This window comes from Rhynchophorus ferrugineus, unplaced genomic scaffold, assembly GCF_030347505.1.
Source record: "Rhynchophorus ferrugineus isolate W39M unplaced genomic scaffold, kcgeb_rfMv2 rfM10, whole genome shotgun sequence".
NCBI classification, from domain to species: domain Eukaryota; kingdom Metazoa; phylum Arthropoda; class Insecta; order Coleoptera; family Curculionidae; genus Rhynchophorus; species Rhynchophorus ferrugineus.
Window position 1 is genome coordinate 26602132 of NW_027472589.1, and position 22794 is coordinate 26624925.

At 32.6% G+C, this 22794-nt stretch overlaps 1 protein-coding gene across 2 annotated transcripts in view; it reads right to left on the bottom strand.

The window, feature by feature from the left end:
- LOC143203938 (discoidin domain-containing receptor 2) overlaps positions 1-22794 on the bottom strand; it is a 403820-nt gene that overhangs the window by 262021 nt on the left and 119005 nt on the right. The window contains exon 1 of one of the 2 annotated variants that reach the window (XM_076416274.1): positions 21932-22228. The exons of the other annotated variant lie outside the window; for it this stretch is intronic. The gene's annotated coding sequence lies outside the window, so the exon portion shown is untranslated. Of the gene's footprint in view, positions 1-21931; positions 22229-22794 lie in introns of those variants that run through there. 2 annotated transcript variants of the gene reach the window in all.

The window sequence follows — 22794 nt, forward strand, 5'->3', positions numbered from 1 at the left end:
TCCGCATTTGAAGAAAAATAAAGTGCTACTTCACCAAGACAATGCACCGTGTCAAACATCCACGAATTGGGCTTCGAATTTCTTCCTCATCCACCGTATTCTCCAGATCTGCCCCCCAGCGACTATTTCCTATTCTCAGACCTCAAAAGAATGCTCGCCTGGTAGAAATTTTCGTCCAATGAAGAGGAGATCGCCGAAACATAGGCCTGTTTTGAAGCAAAGGACAAATCGTACTACAAAAATGGTATCGAAAAGTTGCAGGATCGCTATAATCAGTGTATCACCCTTGAAGGGAATTATGTTGAATAGAAAACACTAATTTTGCCAAAGAAATGTGTTTTATTATGGTCGGCCGGGGACTTTTTAATTAACCTGTTAAGCTGGTCAAAAATCATCGATCGAAATAATAAATCTCTGCAACAAAGAATCTGTTTTCAATTGATTTCTTGTAGAAGTGAGTTTTGTATGTTTATATTTTCTTTATATTTTTCTTCCTAAATCACAGACAAAGACATGTACCATTCAAGAAAATCATAAATCGTTCCCAATGTTTATGGTATTTAGAATTCCATCTCGTAGTTCGATATTTTAGACCTTTTAATTTTTGGGTCGTTCAAGTGTTTTTTAAAAACATGGTTCGAACGGTAATGAAGGAACCAGGCGGGATTGTCGCTTCCTTTTAATTATATGATTTGTTACCCTTGGGAATACTTACTAACAGAAATAATTACCACGAATGGCAACGTTGTTGGTTTTTCCTCGGTGTTCGTATTTGTCAGTTGTGATCACGTCCTAAGGATGTTAGAACTTCATAAAAGTCCATTTCGAAAGACGCGATGGTCAGAGTCACTAGGTTCTTCATCTCCAATTTATTTTACAATATTTTGTGCCGTCCAAGCTGAGTTTCATTAAATGGTGAGTTTGTTCACAGAGTATTCCAGTTTTCTCTTTTTATTTATCATTTATTATTTATTAGATCTGCATTTATTATGTTCTAATTATTATTTCATATCCATTAGCATTCCTTTCTCATATTTTATTTATTATTTTCCATATTTATTATTTTATACTTATTAGTCTCTATTCATTATGCTCTACTTATTTATTTATTTATCCATCCATCGTTATATATTTTATTCTACTCTATTTTATTATTTCTTCGATTTGTCGTATATCCTCCATAATTTTTAGATTATGACGATGACCGGCAAATCAAAGATAATAGTTTTATGGTTGCAACTGTATATATAAATTATAAACATTCTATTAATAACTGGTAACTAACGTCAAAGTAGCTAAAGTTATTGATGCGTAGTTATGATCTATCTATTGTAGCATACATAAACGCTACCGAAAGAGGTTTCTACTGGCTCTTAGTGGCAGCGTGTCTAGTATGTGCCTTTTTCTCCTGTAGCGACCGCTACAGCCCTTTAGGTCACCACGCATTCACCTACATCAAAGTAAAAGGTTCGCAACGCTGGTGGATTGCTACAATGTTATTCCCGGCTATAAAGGCCCCCACGACGACGTCTCGCTCTCTTTTCTTTTCTCTACCCCCTTGTAATAGTGCCCACTTCCACAGTGCTACCGTACTTCCTTTACCTAACCTAATATCCTGACCATTCTCCCCTGGACTAGATGTATCATTTAATATCGCAATAAACAAATTTTTATTCAACCAGTGTTTTCAGTTCCCGTGCGAATTCCTTACACAAAATAGTAGTGAGTGTTCGGACAAACAATCGCATCGACAACCACACGTTCCGACCGACCAGACGGATATTCCTACACTCCCTTATACGCATTGCACGTCCATCATAGCTGGAGCTGGAGAAGTGAGTGCACTACTAACAGTATTGTTCATTTAATTATTTATATTGAGAATTTAGCTTAATCCTAGCGAGGCCTACTAACAGTAGTGACAGCAGAGCTCGCGCGATACTTGCCTTGATCTCTTGCACGCCATTATTGTTAGTGTTAGGACATAAGCTGGTACGTCGTATGTACTGTGTGCACATGTCATACTTCATCCTAGCACAGTTTATCATTGCTGTCAGTTACCGTTATTGTGTTATAATGACTAATTAATGTTAATGTTTCATGATGATTGTACGTCACTTATTGACTACTATGGACTAAGATTATTGCTAATTATCCTAGTACTTCATTGAGATTATCAATACCTTCCAATACCAGTAATTGTCGATGTGTTCATTTATCGTCACTATTATTATCGATATTATTATAGCTGCTAGTACCGTTATATTTTAATTACTTGACAATAGAAATATCTATCTATGTAACATTTCAATTGTATTTTAATTTCACCTTTGTCATTGAAAATTGGTTGCTCAGGTACGTTCATTATGTTTGCAGCTGGGTCAGCTAGAACATCAAGATCTTGTACGCTTATTGGCATTGTTTATTTTGCTATTTGTTGATATTATATTGTTATATTGTACGTTATATTGTCTTATTAAATATAGTTTTTATTTTATACCCTGGGTTTAAAAACAACCCTACATCTTACGTATTTTAGTATGGTGAAAACGAAAATAATATTGAAAACATTCCAGGACTTCGGGAATCGGTTTACTGCACCCATCTCGAAGGTTTGATGAATGTCGAAAAATGAAAGTCTGGCAAATGCCCATAACGAATATGTTGAATGATTTCGTCGGGGCATTAGAAAAATTGAGAATAGATGCTGAGGAAAATGAAGCGTCTCAACAATATCAGACTGTTGCAGATTCGTCCCACATGCGAAAATGTAGAAAGAGGAGCCTCATTAGGAAAAAGAGACTGTTGGTTGGACTGTAAATGGTTTATAAATAAAATAATATTTTTCTAGTCTATTTTCTTTTATTTTAATATAAAAACTTGTTTGACATAGCTAGTGAAATTGTCATGAAATGTGTCATCTTATGACGAAAAGAAAGTCTAGTAAGTAATTCTTAGTAATATTTATCTAAAATGTGTACAGTAAGTAATTCTTAGTAATATGTACCTAAAATGTGTACCTTTTAAACTGCTTTCTATTTAAAATATATATTACGGGAAAACGTGAAAGAATGAAAAGGTATAGAAAAAACTGTAAGTTTTAGGTAATTTAACAGAAATGACCATAAGATTTGAACCCATTTAACACTAACTTAATATACCTGTTTATCAAGACGGAAATTCCCAAGTGACATATTAACCAATCAGGAGATCTTAACTCTTCTGGGCATTTCATCGACCTAAGGAACATTTTCGGTCCCTTCATCGAGCATAGAGCCAATCGGAGGTCTAGAATAGAAGAACTTGGGATCCACTGAAAACCCATTGTGAATTTGACGGAAAAGCATCGCAGTTTCGAAAAAGTTGTTAACGCATTGTTTCATATTAATCGTAGTAAACCAGAAAGAAAAATACCATATAATTTATTATACTACTACTCATCATGAAGCTTCAGTTAATTATATTATCAACCCATTACTCTATGCCATCGCCCATTCATCGTTAATAATTAGTTACAACCGATTAATTTCGACTGTAACATTCATACTGCTGATGATTTACGACTCACATGGATTGGCTAAAACAATTGACAGTTAGTTAAAATGTTCATATAAACATGGCAAAAAGATCTCTATTAACATATTTACTTATATGTTGTGTATAAGATCGTGCTAACCGAACGATGCCACAATACTGTATGTAGCACACCTGCAGTATCAGCAAAAGATTAATACATGTTGTTTTTGCTTTGTAAATGAGATACGTACTTCAAGATATTAGGTGTTTAAAATATCAGTTTTATTTTTCATCTTGTCTCACGGAAATGAACTTTAAATAAGATCAGTAATCTCAATTATGTCATGTCATAAAGGACAGTGATAGACTAGCGATGCTTCAAAACGAAATCACTTCTGCAGCTGGCCTAAACATAAATATAAGAAATTCTCAATGTGAATAACATGGGAAAGAATATTTACAATTTGCCAAAGAATATATCTCATGGAAAAAAGTGGCGCCATGTAATATTTTCGCTGTATGATTCCTGTGCCCTTTCTGCAAGGTAGTCAGTATGCTCCTATTAGAAGGCAGCCACATAAATAAAACAGATTGGCGATTTAATGATTTAATTTTATTCAATAATGACTTCGGATATAGGGCGTTTGGATTGTGTGGAAATAAGTTTTTAGAAGGAGCTCAAGGAGCCTGTGGCTTCTTCCGTAGATAGAATACACATTACTGTCGGTGCGATAAAGTATTTCTCCTGCGCCTTATCATTGATCAATTTATTAATTTTTTTACCTAACTGTGCTATAGTTTTGTCGCGTGGTTCGGGTATCCCGATTTCACACGGAACCTATAAGTGAACAATAGCCGTTCCTTGTAATGTTTATACGAATGCCACGACTAACCATCATTAGTCCCAGAATCGAAAAGCTAAACATTTATTTTTGTTAACTGTTGTAATACAAAAATATTTCGTGTGCTAAAGTTTTGTCGCAGTGTGTATATCAGGAAAAAGCTTAAACGACAGTGGCTACTAAAACTGATAACTTAAATAAGTAACATGTCTTGAATATTATATTTTACAGTATAAACAAAAAAAGTCTTCATGTAAAACAAATTTCAATTCGTATGGGAAAACCGAAGCAACTGTCATAGCGACCTAGTATAATAGAGCGTGTAGACATTGCTAAATACACAGGTAAAAATAAATAAATAATTAATAAATATTATTATTAAATAGAAATAAATATTAATTTTAGCGATGAAAAAAAGCACACGATGTAAAAGTAACAACCCATGAAGTTAATTAGCAAGTAAAAATATCCGGTAGCGAAGCTGGAAACCCGAAACAATCAATAGATTATTTACAATGCGAAGCTATTTAGAACATCGCGCAAACTCACATATAATATTTTATTGATTACGTAGAGAAAAATTATTCATATACCGCGGCGAACTGAAAACAAAAAAAAAACGGTACACAAGGGTCACGCAATATTACAATAAAATTAAGCATATTTTTCCACAGCTCTCGACCCCCCGCCCCCCGCAAACCCTCGCCGATCGCCGCCCCGCAATTATTTGCTTTAATGATGGCCTCTTTTTACTTTCTTTTCTTTTTTTTTCGTTCTTCGATTCGGCATGATTGTCAGCGATGACTCTCAAGATAAATATCTTGACGTTGCGACATGGTTATAGCAAACAGGGCCGACTGCTATTTTTCTAATAAACAATCGAGGAGGGCTGGTTGTTGGATAAATGGACATCGGCGAGTGACAGGCCGAGGGACAAATTGATATTCTTCGATGTTTGTACGCCAAACAGTTTTTTTTTGTTCCATGTTAGAGGATGAACAAGCGGGTAAAGCTCCTGTTCCAATCGTTATTTCTTTGTTGACACGCAAATTTAATATACATTGAATTATGTACTATCCGCACATACTAAAATTGGTCACGTGTGGGTTTTACTTAAAGTTCCTTGAATAAGTTGGAAGTTTTTGTGATTAAACATTGTGAATGAACAGGCAGTGTAGGCGTCCTAGTAGGATAGTTCATATTTTAAAATATCTACATGTACAGGATTACGTGGAAAAGAATCCTGAGCCCCCTCAAACGTATTGTGAAGCTTTAGTAGTCATATAAGATTTTGCGACTGAAGCATGCGTTAAAAGTGATAACCTAAACCATCAGGCCCTTCGTTTTAGCTTTCTTGAGTTTCCATTCTAGTTCAGTTAAGAGTGACAGTAGTTCGGTGTTAACACAAAAGTTGAGTATTTCCTCAGGTTTTATTGGGAATCTATTAATTTCCTCCTTCCTTTCCTTAAGCTTCATCCCAAGGTACTCAGCGTTGTTACTGCATGGATAGTTGTTACTGTATTTCATATATATTGATATGTCGTAGTTTATTGCTGACTTTTATTCTCCATGTCTGAGTCTACTCATTTATATTATTATTATTTGCTTATTGTAGTTTTCTTGTTGTTTCCTCACTACTGTCCTATTATCTTTTCATGACTTCACGACTGGATGCTGCGTGAAGATTTAGAAAAATTTCTTCATATTTCTTGGTCAACGAAGGGGATTTACAAAGTGACGTGTTTTAAATATTTGAATAAAAACATTCCTGAATAAGCTAAAATGAAAGAAGTAATGTATCATAGTAACCGTAAACTTATCCAGTCAAGTACGTAAATAGTATATATTGACACGACAAGTTCAATACTCTAGGTTGTCTAATGTAATTTAAAGTCCACTTTTTGCAAACCATATTTTTGAATAGTTATACGATGTGTGTGAAGAACAAGAGTAATGGTTTTATTAAGAGATACGGCATCAGGGACGAAGGAATATTAAGATGATGGGTGACTACTGTTGGTTTCTTCATAAAGAATAACAAAATGCATCACATCGGAGAACGAACTATGAAGAAACTTTACAGGAAATAGGAAAAGGAAATACCAAAAATAAGTACCTAATATTTATATTTTAGTAATTTAATATATAAAGAATACATAAGATTATTCAAACGAGTAAAATTGCAGATATTGGGCTGCAAGTAACCCAAAATAAAGACAAAATGTTACACACTATATTCAGGTAGCTGTTTGAAAGTTTGAAAGAATGGATGGAAAATCTATTTTATATAGATAATAAAAACTATATAAAAAATAGAAAAGTTTTTCATCAGATAAAGCAGATATGATGTAAAGTAATGTACACTAGAAAGCATGTTTGCAGAATTCTAATATAAAGAGTGGGCTATTATAGCATACCTTATTGATAATTCTAGAGAATACAACTTTTCAGATAGGCTGAGATAAGAAAATCAATTTAAAGTATATCTCAACGTTATTTTCTAATATATGATGAGATCTTATAGGCACTCTACCGTACCTGGACCCAATATAATTAACCTCATCATTAACCTAGTGAAATTATACCTGTCAATAGTTATAACTTCGGATGATTTATGAAAAATAGTTTTAATTAATTAGTTGTTTTAGTAGCGGCATATTTACTCCTGACCTCGAAATAGTAAGGTCCTTGATTAAATAAGCTAACTTGACTAGGAGGGCTCCAGTATTATAGATGCAATTTGTAAGGATTGCGAAAAGTTGCTTAGTTTTACTCAATAAACGCAGTTTCAATCTGATATATTTTCTACAGAGCTCCAAAATATTTGAACATGTAAATGTTTATAGATCTCAAGTGGAATCAGCTAAATATTTCGGCATCCATCTTGACGGTAGATTAAATTAGAAACATCATGTTAGACAAAAAGGTTAGTTGGTTAGTTGGAAGATACACTCAACTTGACCTAAAATCAAAGAGATTGATTTATCAGACAACCATAAAGCCGATTTGGATCTGTGATGTGCAAATATAGGGCTGCACTAAAAATTCAAATCAACTAGTCATCCAACGCTGTCAAAACAAGGTTCTTCAATTGATTACCAATGCCTATCCCTACGTAACCAACGAAGAACTGCACGATGACCTGGAAATAAAATGTATTGGCGTAGTTATCCAAGATTTTGCCTTAAAACACGAAAGAAGATTGCTAAATTATACTACAATAGAAGCAATACAACTACTGGACAACGCGCAGGATATCAGAGGATTGAAGCGAACCGAACCGAACGAACTTATATAAAGTGGATACTTTTAGTGTAAACTATAGCTTAAGTTATTATAATTTTATAACTGAGGAATACATATTGGTGTATTTATCCCGCACTCGTCTTGCTTATAAATTAACTCAAATACAAATGAAATGTAGTAATAAATTAATTTATAATTAATATTGTACTAAGCATATCTAATATAGATATTATTAGATAAAAATGTAGAAAAATCATCTTGGGTTCCAAACTAAATCTCGTGTGCTCTATCAGTTCAAATAATTTCTAAAGGTATAGGCAACAGTATTCCAAAAAGGTTGGTTCATTCTAGCATTCATATTTTCAACATTTACAAAAAATCACTGGTAAAATGTTTGTATCTTAGAACGCTGACTCAAAAAATTGAGAAACAAATATTAAGTACTTTCACATAATGTAATTTTTTTTGTTACATTATAGTGTTCCCATTCTACCAACTAAGGTTAATTTCAACGGGAGGCACTGCTAAAAGTGGGCTCTGAACCATGGTTCTCACCACTCGAGTTATTAACAATCCTAGGTTTCAAAAAGAGGTACTTAAAATATTTAGAACAGTTCACGTTTTATGCACTCGCCATATCTGCATACATTAATTTCTGTATCTACTGGCCCATGCAACGGATGCAGCTCGATTTTGGTATGACGCAGGTAACATTAAAAAAAACTTGATCCTAATTTATATTGAGAATTTCCTAAGAGGTGACAGAAGTAGTAGCAAGACAATCCTTGATTCTTTTGTTCTGAAATAAACGAATTCTCGACCAACAAACAGACAAATTTAATTTGTGTTTCCCATATAATGTTAGAATAAGTTTTGGGCTTCTACTTTGATTAAAGTGGTGCCTTTGTACGTGGTGGTAGTAATGTATTAAAATTGATGACTTTGACATTTCTCTACCTAAAATAATAGTTTTATATTTAGTATTATTGAGTTATTCAGTGTATATACAGGCTAGTAAGGGAAAACTCGAAATTGCATGTTCGATCTACAATATTTTTGTGTTTTAACTTGAAGAAAGTAGCTATGAAAGCGTATCAAAAACTTTTATAAACTTGTAGTGATTTTGTTCTGTCATATATCAATTCTAGGTTTGTGGTATCAACGATTTGATAGTACTAAATTTGATATCGATCACAAAGGACTGCATGTTAAATTGAGAAAGCTTTTGCCCCATACGCGCTTTCAACTGCTCATACTGAAATCATACCTCACACACAGACATTTTTATTTCAAGACTACTGTTGCAACATATGCTGATGATACAGCGGTTTTATCATCACACGGAGATCCAATATCAGTCACAGGAAACCTCCAACTTCATCTTAACAAAGTCGAATTGTGGTTGAAAACATAGCGTCACAGAACAAATGTCCTACTGTAAAACTGATTAATCATGAACTCCGCAAGTAGACAACATTAAATATCTGGGAATGCATCTTGATGGACGTTTGACATGGAAAAAACAACAGCTTGGGCTTAAACTAAACCAAATGTATTGGCTGATAGGACGTAAATCTAAATTATCATTAGATAACAAGGTTTTGCTGCATAAATCAATAGTTAGGCCCATTTGAACCTATGGTATTGAACTGGTACTACTAGCAAATTTAACATAGATATCCTCCAAAGGTTCCAGAATAAAGTGTTGCGAGTCATCGTCGATGCTCCATATTACGTTTCCAACAAACTGATTCAACGCGATATCCCCTTAGAAACTATTACGAGTGTGGGTCGAAGTGCTAGTGCGAAGTACTCTGAAAGACTATTAGTGCATCCCAATGCACTCGCCAAAGAGTTAAATGTGCGCGACGATACTGAAGTGCGTAGACTCAAACGCAAACTACCATACGAACTGATTAATAGACACATAGAGTGAGATTTAATAATCTTTAGAATAAGTTAGAATAGTATCTAGAACAAGTTAGGATAGACTTAACAATTATAAATTATAAAAAAGTTAATTAATAAAACAAAAAAAAAACAAAGAACGCCCCGGAGGACCAAAAAAGTCCGAAGGCAATATCCAAGACTTATTGGACAAAAACCTTGCTCAAATTCTTAAATAAATTTTAGACAGTTGTAGCAATTGATGAATTCACTGTTTCTAGGCGTTTATCTGAAATAAGAAAGACTTAAAAGAATGGAAAATTGTTATAACACGAACTGACTTAAAATGCTAGTTCGAGACGTTTAAACATCTTAATTACAAGAGTTATGAAGGAGACATTACAGCTCTACTGGAAACTTTAGAACACCAAACAGGATTGAAGATAGATATTTTCTGATTATTCAGATCAATGCAGAATTGTTAGGTTGGCACACGGTTTTAAAATGCTGAAGAAATTCGAAAAAGCACCGATAATAATTAGATCGTTAGCAAACCAACATCGTTTTTTCAACACAGTATATTTCTGAAATGGAGAATATGATATATGCCAGAACGAAGAAATAATACATACAAGCACCTAACAAAAATTCGTTTTATTCCCATAAATGAGCCAGAGTTACTACGTTGTTGAGGATCCGCTAAAATTAAATACCACGCAGCTCATTTCGATTACACGATCATTTTTTGTTTTTGCCACTTGAATAATTCAAACTCAAACAGATGTAATATAATATTTTCGCGAATTAGTTTTTAATTAACGGGCGTGTACGGTTTAATTTGTCGACCGTTTCGCATGTGCGTTCGGACCGGGCGTCGAACATTTTTTCTTTCGACGGGGACGCCGAAACTACCAATTAAATGCTAATGAGAAAATTTTCATCAACAAAAACATTTCCATTTACATTCCTATGATTGTTTTACGTACTGACACTATAAATTGATAAATTTCGGCCCTAATTAATCCGTTATTTATTTTAGATTCCATTAGGGTTTTTTCCCGCGATGCATACAGATCGATTGTGCGAAAAATTGTTTAAAATTAACGCTTCCGTTCACACCACTTTAAATATCATAAAACATTACTCGGAAATTAATTAAAGTTATTTTTCAGATTATCTAATACGTTTCTTCGTTCAATGAGACTAAAAGAGATAACCCATTAGTCCGATCTAAGAAAAACAACATATTTTATAAATTAAGCAAGTAAAAAATTAAAAGATTATCTTTCTTCTCGCAATTAAAGGTATTAATTACGTTAATGAAATTAAGGACATGGTGACTGAGAAACAAAAGCTACGAAAATATAGCAGCAAAATAGATCACCGGTAAAAATTGAATTAAAATATATCAGAGAAAGGCTGAAAAGAGGATGTTAAAAACACATCCAAAATCAACTATCTGTGAGATCTAACACATGATAAGGAAACATATATTCGCTGTGGAAAGTCTATGGGAACCTAAAATGGCCATGTTTACACAGTGCACATATAAGTAAAAATTCAGCAGAAAACAACAATCAATAAAAAAGAAGCATTTGCTGGTTACTTAAAACACACCCTCAAATTCAACGAAAATAAATTTGAAAATGTGACGATCGATCTAGTCACGTAAAAAAAAGTCACCAAAGTTAAAAACATATCAGGCTTTCTATGATTTAATATATTATTTTCCATAAGAAGCGTTACGCACTGCGCGTCTCGCAACTTAAGATCGACACCGCAATACTTCCATGGCTGGATAACGTCACGTACCTAGGTCTTCACTTCGACCGGCGGTTCGGTTGGCATTCCCAAATCTAGAAAGCAATCCAAAAAGGTTCGGGGATAGCAAACCTGCTATCTTCTCTAATCTGCCCTTCTAGCTCCATCAAATTCCCATCTTCATCAAATCCTTATTTTACAAGATGTTAATTGGGTCCGTACTCTTCTACGGATCTAATGTCTACTTCAAGTTTGTTACACCCAACCAGGTCAAACGGCTTCAAGTTTTCCGAAATAAACTCCTCAGAAGAATATTAAACGCTCCATGGTTTGTCAGAAATAATCAAATTCATAGGGAAACTGACACTCCAGAAATCAAGCACTTCATGTCTCACTCATTCCACAGCTCAAGTTCTTCTGAAAACGCGCTTGTTCGCGAGCTGGTCGACGTGCTGGGAGCTTAGCACCGCGTCACCGCCAAGCTCCCCTCCTTTTCCAGGCTAAAGAGACCTCATCCATCGCTACAGTCATAATTTTTGCCCCCAATAACGGCTGCCCGATCAGCGGGTGCCATATCCCCAAATTTAATGCAATATCAGTCGCGATCCACAGAGGTCAACTGTGAGGCGGTTTCGGTTTAGTGTATTGGTAAGCCCAGAGGCAGTCCCACATAACCCAGTCCAACTTGTCACTCCAGGGCAAGTCTCCGCGACCAGGTATGCGTCATGCATTCCACCGCCTGGTTTTTAGGCCAGAATATATATATATATATATATATATATATATATATATATATATATATATATACATTTCGCTATGTATTTTGTATACTAAATAATTTTTAATAAAGGAAATACGACTTTCTAATAGTTGTTTTCAACTCCTACTGCGACTCCTCGCATCAAACTCGTTTATCACCAGCTTTTTTCTAGTTTTTAAGTATCAAAACATTGGATTTCATAACCAGCTGTTCAGCATTCTTTTTTTCACTTCTTTGTTCTATACATTAGTTCGAAGAACTATATTATTTCACTTGCTATAAAATTTCAATGTCATAAGAAAGAAAACTTTTGTGCCGACATAGAAAGTAAAAAGACCTATCTATAGCACAATAAATTGGGATGTTTTTTGGTTCATATTCAAATTGCATTGGGGACTTTTACTTTCATTGGGGAAGGAAAAAAGTTGGTTATTTTTTTACGTTATTTACAACGAAATTATTCATATAAATGCACTAATCAATCATATATGTCTCGATATCGATGCGGTCTCGATCGATGACTTTTTACCACCATTTTAGTAAAACGGTAATCATTGTAAAACGCACTTTCTGGATGTAAAACTGCGCCAAGACATTTTAATAAACCTTTTATAAAACCTTTAAAAATGTTCTTTTAGGCAATAAGGTTTCCTAGCTAATCTCTTAGAGTTTTATATACTATTTCAAACATTGACTGGTCAGAGTTAATTCTCAATCACCCAATATATTAATCACTTTTCGACGAGTGTGTACCACATTCGACGCAATTCCGAAATAAAAAAGAGAAATATGATAAAAACGATCTCATTGTATATCAATTTCTAAGGAGTTATAACTTTTGACTCAGTAAACTAATGACAGTAATAGTAGAACTCCAAACTCACCTAATGTAGAGTAATATTGTTTCAGCAAAACCAGTAGGACGAGAGCTCCATAAAGCAACGTTGCTAACGCTTCATTATGAAGGAAATGATGTAAGGCTCACAAAACCTGGACTTGATGATTGGAAGAATGTGGTATACTCTGATGAACTATCGTCTGCGTTTTTGCTATAAACAATTGGTTTTATCTTTAGGCGCCCCAGAAGAAGCCTACGATCCGGATTGACCGCTTCCTACATTGGATTGGATATTCTCCAGATCTGGCCCCCAGCGACTATTACCTGTTCTCAGATCTCAAAAGAATGCTCGCTGGGAAGAAATTTTCGTCGAATGAAGAGATGATCGCCGAAACTGAGGCCAAAAATAGTATCGAAAAGTTGGAGGGTCGCTATAATCAGAGTATCACCCTTGAAGGCAATTATGTTGAATAAAAAAAATTTACCAAAACACAAAAAAAACACACAAAAAACACATAAAACACAAATTTGGCCAAAAAAATATGTTTTACTATGGTAGGCCGGGGACTTTTCAATCGACCTGTTATATATATCGTCGTCATCGTTAGTTAAAAAATAATTTAGATATTTTAATGAGACACATGATTAATTTCTAAAACCAAAACCAGATAGACCACTCGACTAACTAAAAATAGACTAATTGGATACAACGACTTCTTAATAAAGTTTAATGAATGCTGCTGCTTTATTGTCGAAGATTTCGTTTGCTGTACGTCAACATAACATTGCATGAAGGCCACCAGTCGTTGTTATTTACCGACTTACATAAAATACTTAAAACATTATCTGAATCATTTATGTAAATAGCGAATAATTATCAACTGTGTGTCATGGACTTTCCTTAGACATAACTAATAAATATAAATTTCTTTAATGCTACATCATATAATCAGTTATTTATTATGAATGAATCATGTTTTATGCTTTTGTTCTTTCAACAGTGTTAATATTGAGTATGTCAATATTTCATACAAGTATATAGTTAGCAGCGATATATCACAATCGTTATAACAAGGCACATTTTTTTCAGGTTTTTAATGGAGTTTCTATTACTTTTTATGCTTAGTTATATTCATCCCATAAAGTGCGACTAATACGGCACTGGATATTATAAAAAATTGGTGTGATTTTGTAAATATTTAGTTTATATTATGAGCTTATTAATTAATTTTAAAGAATTTACAATAGGTGGTGTTACTGTGTATTAAACCGCAACGGGTAGATTTGTAATCAACTTCATGATGAAGCCTAACTGACAAGCTTCACTTTTCAATATGTGCAAAGAAGCGACTCTGAATTATCGAATGCTCTGTGAAGCTTATGGAAACCATGTTCCATCAATTTTAACATGTGAATACTGGTTTCGAGGCTATAAAAGTGGTAATTTTTATACGCAAAACAAAGAGGAAAGACAAAAAAAATTCAAGAAGAGGATTTGAAGGCATTACTTGATGAAACAGTTAATGAAAATGCGTTAGAGCAGAGCACTACACGAAAAACAGCTGAAATGCGAGCTAAGACAGAACAATGTTGTTATTCAGTATAACAAAGCCCCACCACATATTGCAACACTAATGAAAACACACCTGTAAAAATTAAAGAAGTGCTACTTCACCCGCCGTATTCTCCAGATCATGCTCCTTCAGATTATTACTTGTTCCGACATATTAGTCGTGACCTATATGAAAAACAGCGGAAATGCGAGCTAAGACACAATAATGTTATGATTTGACCATATGTCTCAAAATCGGTGAAAACATACTGGGAAACCTTAAAATGTGTTGTCAGACTTTGAACCTTCTGATAACTACCTGTTCCGAGATATGAGTCGTGTGAGGTCTGAGCCGTACTTCACTTCTTATGACGATGCTAAAAAATGGGTGGATTCGTGATAAGCCTCAAGATATACACCATTCTTTCTAGATGAAGCCCACAAATGTTTGTACTTCATTACAGCAAAACTACATGCAAAATCTTTTTGTATTATAAAATCAGACCTAATATGAACTACACTGCTTTGCCTGTATAAATGTTTGCTGGTCTTCAAAATCCACTGATAAATATTATTGCCAACAAAGGTAATTGATATGGGTTTTGCTGAAATCATATGTGCTTCATATCTGTATTTTAGTAAATTTATAATACCCAAAGGGCAATATCATATAACCATAACACGTAACAATTTCAGATACCACTTTAAGACAGTTATTTCTTCCGATTATTAAATGTTAAAGAGCATTAAACAAAAAAAAACTATTATGTTGCTTTAAAAACTGTATTATTTTACAGAAAAAAGAGGCGACTGGTTGGACGACAATATAAAGTGACACTGAGGGTTCTAATCTATTAGAAAACAGATCAACACGTCTCACTCGTTCACGATTTAGGTAGTTTTAAAACAGATGACCGGATAGTCTGGGTCGTATTACATAACGTATATAAATAGAATAAATATTTTCAAGAACGTTAAGAGGTTGATTTGAAGGAAATAAAAGCATGCACTTTACAACGCCCGTGATTCGAAATAAAATCATTTATTAGAAAATTGAGTCCTAGTCAAGCCCAATTCTTTGAGCAAGTAAAAATCTTAGAGCTATACCAGATGGTGACAGGTGTTTCAGCAGAAAAATGGTATAATGGAAAATGGTCAGAAGGACTCTTGATTCATCGTAAAATTTCAGTTAATAATAAGAAAAGAAAATGCACAAAATAGAAATACATTACTAGATAGATTTACTGACAATGTAACCCTTTTTAATCCTTTTGTAGTTGTCATTACTACGATAAGTCACTGTCATAAAAAATAATAGGAATTCTGTTCTACAAGGAAAAAATATATGAAGTACATATGTGACACAAATTGTTTTTTGCAATATTTCCATTGGCCAAGACATTAAATGGGAATCTATTTAAACTTGATTTCATTTACTAGTGAAATTTACTATTAGTACTAACATTTTGAATCAAAAATGAAAACTTATGTCGCTAAATATGTATTAACATGCTAAAACCACCCACCCACCGAAATAAATACCAAATTTATTTTTTAGCACGCGCAATAAATCTGTTTAGAATATTCTATATAAAAACTTATGTTAGATATAGAAACGAATCAATAATTTATAAGGCTATAAATCTGGACAAGTGCAGCATTAAAATACTGGAGAATCTCGTCGATACTCCAAAGCTTTATATCGATACCATATATCAGCCAAACATAATTTGCACGTAGAAATATAAAGTTCGTCAACATATACAATATTGAAGAAGAATATTCAGTTTTTCCGCAAGTTACAAAGTTCAAACAGAAACTTTGGAGATTTTGTATTAGTAATCTAGTTTTTGGTTTAACATATTGATTACAAATTAATTGAAAACTATTAGAAGTGTAAATATAAACAAAAACATATGCTTTTTAAGAACGAGTAAGTAAATGAAATAGGAGAATAAACATTACTAGAAATATTTTTACTTAATTAATAATATATTGAACGTATATTGTTAATAAAACTTGCTACGTGCTTCATGAATAAAAATATATAAAAACGTAAGAAATAATAATGATACCAAATAAATAATTCAAATAAATAAGTAAATTATTTTGACATTAAGATAGAGTTAGAACACCAAGTACATAAATAACTGATAGTGCACAATCAAAAAGCAATAACCTAACTATTATCAGTGTCATTATACCATCCAGCATACAGTACTGTTTTGTAAAGTTGTTTTATACTGTAGTTGAAATACGTTCGGTTCTCGTCAGAGAGAATAAATAGTTCGCCTTTAACTAAAAATATCTCTTTGCTGATCTAATAAGTATAAACTATCTACATTAGATACATGATTTAAAGTCACAGAACTTTAATATATTTTATGAAGTATCTGGGTGTACTTTGAACAGCGATATGTATTGATGAAAATGCGAAGTATCAAGTCAAAGAACCGTTAAATTCGATTGTTTTGACAAGTATCTACATAAAATAACAGTGTTTCATGTAATATTAGTGAGTTACTCAGTGAATATAAACGCTAACCATGAAACGCGAAAAAATTATGTTATACAAAGCTCTAACACTCAAAGAACAGTCTTCTTTAGACAGCTTAGCAGTTGATAGAGTTCATTTTGAATCGTTTTAACATCATATCCCTGACAAGGAAGACATTTTTTATGTGACTTAGTAAAAAGTAGTAAGTTAGTCAATGAGAACTATCCATATACTAAAAATATTAAAACTTGTCATAAATATGTAGCCGTAATACTCAACCTACTAAAGATATCTCTATATAGAGATAAAATATTTTATTTGTAATACAAAATGTCAAATAGTATTATGGATTTATTGGATCTTGGTTTTTCGAATCCTAATAATAAACATATGAGAAGGAGATAAGACAAATAACAATGATAAAAGGTTAGTAAAGATACAAAGCTTGTTTGAGAAAAAAATAAAGTAGATCAAACTTAGAATCAAAGAACTGTACTGGTTAGTCTGAATGTCGAACGGATAGTCCCAATTTGGATTATATGGGCTTGTAGGGTGCAAATATGATGGTGCGTTATAACATCAAATTGACGAGTAATCCAAGGCTGCCAAAATAAACCTCTTCAATTAATTACCAATGCTTATTGTTGCGTTACTAGCGAAGAACTGCACGATGAACTTGAAATCAAATGGATTTATAAAGTTACTCAAGATATCGTTTCAAAATGTGAAATAAGCCATTTTTCGAGCGTTTGAATTTTTTCTTTTAGTTGTATATATATGTATATATTGCAAGAAGACCACCAATAGCGAATAACGAAGTCTAAAAAGTAGCAAGGCTAAATGTTGTAAAAGTTATAAAAGATATGTAGCTGTGACTTACTAGTGTACTCATCAGAGCCCTTTATTTTTTGCTGATCGTTTCGCAATGTTACAATTTACAATGTGCAATTTTTTTATAAAGTGAAAACATTATTAAAATGATTGCAAGTTCCTAATAAATGAAAAATCGTCATTATATAATAAGAAACAACATAAAGTAATTTTGTGACGTGATAAAGCTCACATGCACGGAAACGTTTAAATGAGAATTCTTATGTCATCTGTATTCATCAGGCAATCATTTCCCTTCGACTATTACTGGTTCCGATAAGTGACAAATAGTCTGAACAGAACTTTAATTGTTCTGGAAATAACCTGTCACGTCTATATACAAATATATGAGGGTTTTTTTTGGTGAAGATGTCTATAGAAGGACAAAAATATTGAATGAAATAAATAAAAAAATTAATAATGACTTTAACTGACAAAAATGGTGTGATCGCTGATTTGAAAGACCCTGTACAAACATTAAGGGAGGTAGAGCAGCATATGAGACCTATTTCGCGATATTCAAATGCCTATTTTTACTAATTACTATCCAGTTGACCTACTGGTTAAGGTAAACCGGAGATTGGTAATTGGATTGACTGTTATTTGTCGAATTTTACACACTTGTCTATAGAAAACCACGAACATTCTTTAAAAACTTCCATATATGAGTGCAAATCTCTGAAAACATCAAAATATTTAATATATTCATTACATTGAAAGTTAAAATAAATCTCATACAGTTTGATAAACAATCAACAAGTAAAAGAATACATATTTTATTTGCTATTGGTCACATTACCGTATTATTTACACTAGAATGAACTCATGTTTTATTATCATGAACGCAAAGGCGAAGCGGCTTTAGCAATATTTATATTTTACATATTTTATTTAAAATGTAACATCGGCAATATCCTTTACGTATCGATCAATCATTAGAAAGGTGGTTTTTGGTCTTTATTTTATTTATTAATACATTCTCAACAGTCGTCGTCTGTTAACCTAGAATTAGACTCTACAGGAAGTTAGACCAGTTATTTCTTTAGAATAACCAATCGGTTACTTAGCCTCTAAAAAAATAGAATCAAGCGGGTTGATCCTTTTGAGTCTGTATCCTCTTCGAGTGTTATTTAAGAGTAGTAATACATCAGTATTAATACCAGTGCAGTCTTAACTCATGCCTCTCTGCGATTCTTTGCGAACAGACGGTATCTGATTTTTTTATTTTATTTATATTACTTTTCGTAGAACATCCCCACAACAGAAAATCAATGAGTTAAGATTGTACAGGAGGAATTAATATTATTCGTCGGATTTAGCTCCGTTTGATTTTCAACAGCTGATTGACTTAATGATATCCGTCTTGTAAAATGTAAACAAAAAAAAAAGATTATGATTGATCTTCATAAGAATGTAACAATAATGTATTCCCTTTATGCAACATTTAATCATCATAATAACCGTTATCAACAACGATAACACTGCCCTTGGGGAGTTCTGGTGCTTGGAGAGAAGGTAGGGAATAATTAAGTTCGATACCCCCAAAACAAAGCAAAACTAAACGAACCATAAGGGACATAATAATTTGTAATTAATAACATAACATAATTGTTATCAATGCCTTCTCTAAACTAGGGAAATGTACGTCCACTGTTAAATAAGATAATGATATTATAGTTAACATAGTGAATTAGAAATTGTATAATTTAAATACGTCAAAAATATATAAGCTTTTGAGTAACAAAATGTCACTAATATAATTAAAATGAATTTTTTAATCTTATTTAATAAAATAAATAGAAGTTATACGCCACTTATCTATCATCACCATAAAAAAACATCATCATTGTCATGATATAAATATACAGTTAAATAGCTCTTAGTAGGGACAGAAGCTAGGAAGTAAATTAATTCAGCAGTCTTCAAGAATATCGTATAAATGAATTAATAGACATACTATACAATATAATTAACATCATAATACAATATTGCCAAAATAATGTTATGTTCAACATTATTCTTGAATAAGTCAGAATGGTACCAATAACAAACCAATAACGTAATCGTTTTATATTGATGTTTAATATAACTTAATTAATTAATTAAATTAATTACAATTAATATTATAATTAATAATAATAATAATAATAATAATAATATATATATATATATATATATATATATATATATATATATATATATATATATATATATATATATATATATTCAAATAATCATATTAATCATTAATCAATTTTGATATAATTGTATAAAAATATAAATTTTTAACTATTGATAAAAGAAAGTCTTTTAGTACAAATTAAATTACTAAATAGAAATAAGATCACTCTGTGTATTCTCATCATCATCATAATCATGATCTAGAACAATAACATTGCCCTTGGGGAGTGCTAGTGCTTGGAGGAGAAGGTAGGGAATAATTAAGTTCGGTACCCTCAAAACAAAGCAGAAATAAACGAACCACAAGGGACACGATAATTTGTAATAATACTGTAAAATAAGTATGTTTGATAGAAATATGATTATATATAATATTTATATATGTTTTGATATAAATGAATTGATATAAATGAATATTATGAATATCAAATGTTAGATAATTAATGAAATAATTCTTTAATGCTTATTTTTCCAAAGATGTGATGGAAGTTAAAAAACTAAAAACTCAGTTATCTGTATAACAATCACCTATTTACACCACCTTACCATCATCATTATCATCAATTACAAAGATATTGTCCGTTAGAGGAGTATATTGTAATTATTGACATTGGTTTTTTTAGGTATTACTTAAATTAAATAATAGAAACTAAATTAATAATATAACAAAACTACTAGGAACCGATGTTTTATGTAAATCATTTTGTAGATAACGTTATTATGTTCATATCAAATGGTAATTCATGAAAAATTTCATGAATATCTTATTAATATATTTAAGTTCTTGGATCAAGTTAAACAACTTGAAAATAAACATCAGTAATCTATGTAAGAGCCATCGGTTTTAGCAAACTTATCATCCTAATTAATAGTAATACATTTTTTCAATAAAATTTAAATTAAATGATGGAAACTAAATTAATAACATAATTGTTGTTAATCAAAGTATTTTGAATACTAAGGATAAGTACGTTTTCTCTTACGTAGATAATTATATTACGGATAATTATATTATATTGGTAATTAATTATGTCATTAATATTTTATTGATTCCTGTAAGTCTTTTGATTGAAATTAAATCACTAAAAACTAAAATATGTCAGTGACCTATGTCATTATATTTTTCTGTAAAATTTAAGTTAAATAATAGAAACTCACTTAACATAATTGGTGTTAATCAATATATTCTGTAAATTACGGATAAGTACGTCTTCTGTTATTATATTGGTAATTGATTATTTCATTGATATTTTATTGATTCCCGTAGTGACCTATGTCATAGTTTATTTTGTAAAATTTAAATTAAATAATAGAAATTAAATTATAAGCATACCATAATTATTATCAACCAATGTCTTCTTTAAATTAAGGATAAGTACGTTTTCTATTATTCTGATATGATAGATAATGCTATTATAGTCAACATATCATATAGACTAATTATTACAATAACTATTAATACTTCATGGATTCTTTTAAGTATTTTGCTTAAGTTTAAAAAATAACTTGAAAATAAATGTCACTAATCTAAGTAGTAACCACCGGATGAACTAGATGAATAGTATAACATAATTATTCCCAATTAATTGTCTTCTGTAAATTAAAAATAAGCACATTTTCTGTTATGCAGATAATGTTATTAATATATATTTATAATATTGCCCATTTGAGTATATACTAACATAATTAATTTGAGTAAAATTCTAATTAAATAATAAGAACTATACTAATAACAAAACATAAATGTTGTTAATCAATGTCTTCTGCAAATTAAGAATAAACACGTTTTCTGTTATGCAGATAATAATGTTATTATGGTAATATATTGTGCTGGTAATTAACGAAAATAATTCGTTAATACAGTATCGATTCTTTAAAGCTTTTGATTCAAGTTAAAATAATCTAAAACTAAATATCAGTGATCTCAGTAGTAGCCACCGATATATTGCCCTTATGTATATGAAATATAGACACTAAATACCTCAACAAACTGCATAACAATCTAAACCATAAAATCCACGTAGGGCAACTTCGTCATCATCATCAACAAAATAATAACACTGCGTCCCGTTTATGGGGGTGTGGGGCCAAGCATAAAAATCCCAGGTTCGGTACCCGCAAAACGAAACAGAACCAAACCAAACCAAACAAACAAGTCGTCGTCGTCGGCTAACGAGCGACCGAAAACTTCAACATCCGTGATGCGATCGGCGTGTTCCTGGCCGCCTGCGACCTGCAGCCGTTGACATTCTGCCCGCAGCGTGACGCGAGACGAACTGGCCCGCGACGTTGCCCTACCGCCGTCGCGCGATCGGTCAGAAGGCATCGCGGCGCGCGCCACCTCCGCCGCCGACGTCGCCTCCTGGAGCCGTCCCTGTCTGGTGCCGCCGCCGCCGCCCCCCGCCCGGCGGCCTCGTCTTCCGAGGCCCGCCACCACCGGTAGCCAGGACGATATGGATATTTCATATATGTAAGTTGCCGCTCTGAATTTTTCATGCCCGCCCTACAGGTGTGTACGGATGGCGAGGAGGGGTGAGCGGTACAGGGGGGCGGTTGAAGTCGCGCGAGCTCTACATGACGATGGAAGGGTGGTTGTCGATGTGGTCGTTTTAATACTGAGTGATATTTATGCCATTTTCACTATAGTTTATATTTATCCATGCTTAGTAATCTACCATGACCACGATTATTTTTAATGACAATTAAATCTTCATTGGCAATAATCATTTTTAATTAATTATATCTTATAGTTTACGTAGCGATAACAATTGGTAAGTAATCGTAGAACTGTGTTTTGGCTGTGCTATATTAGTAGTTGGTTTGTTGTCTTAGTGCAACCCCATA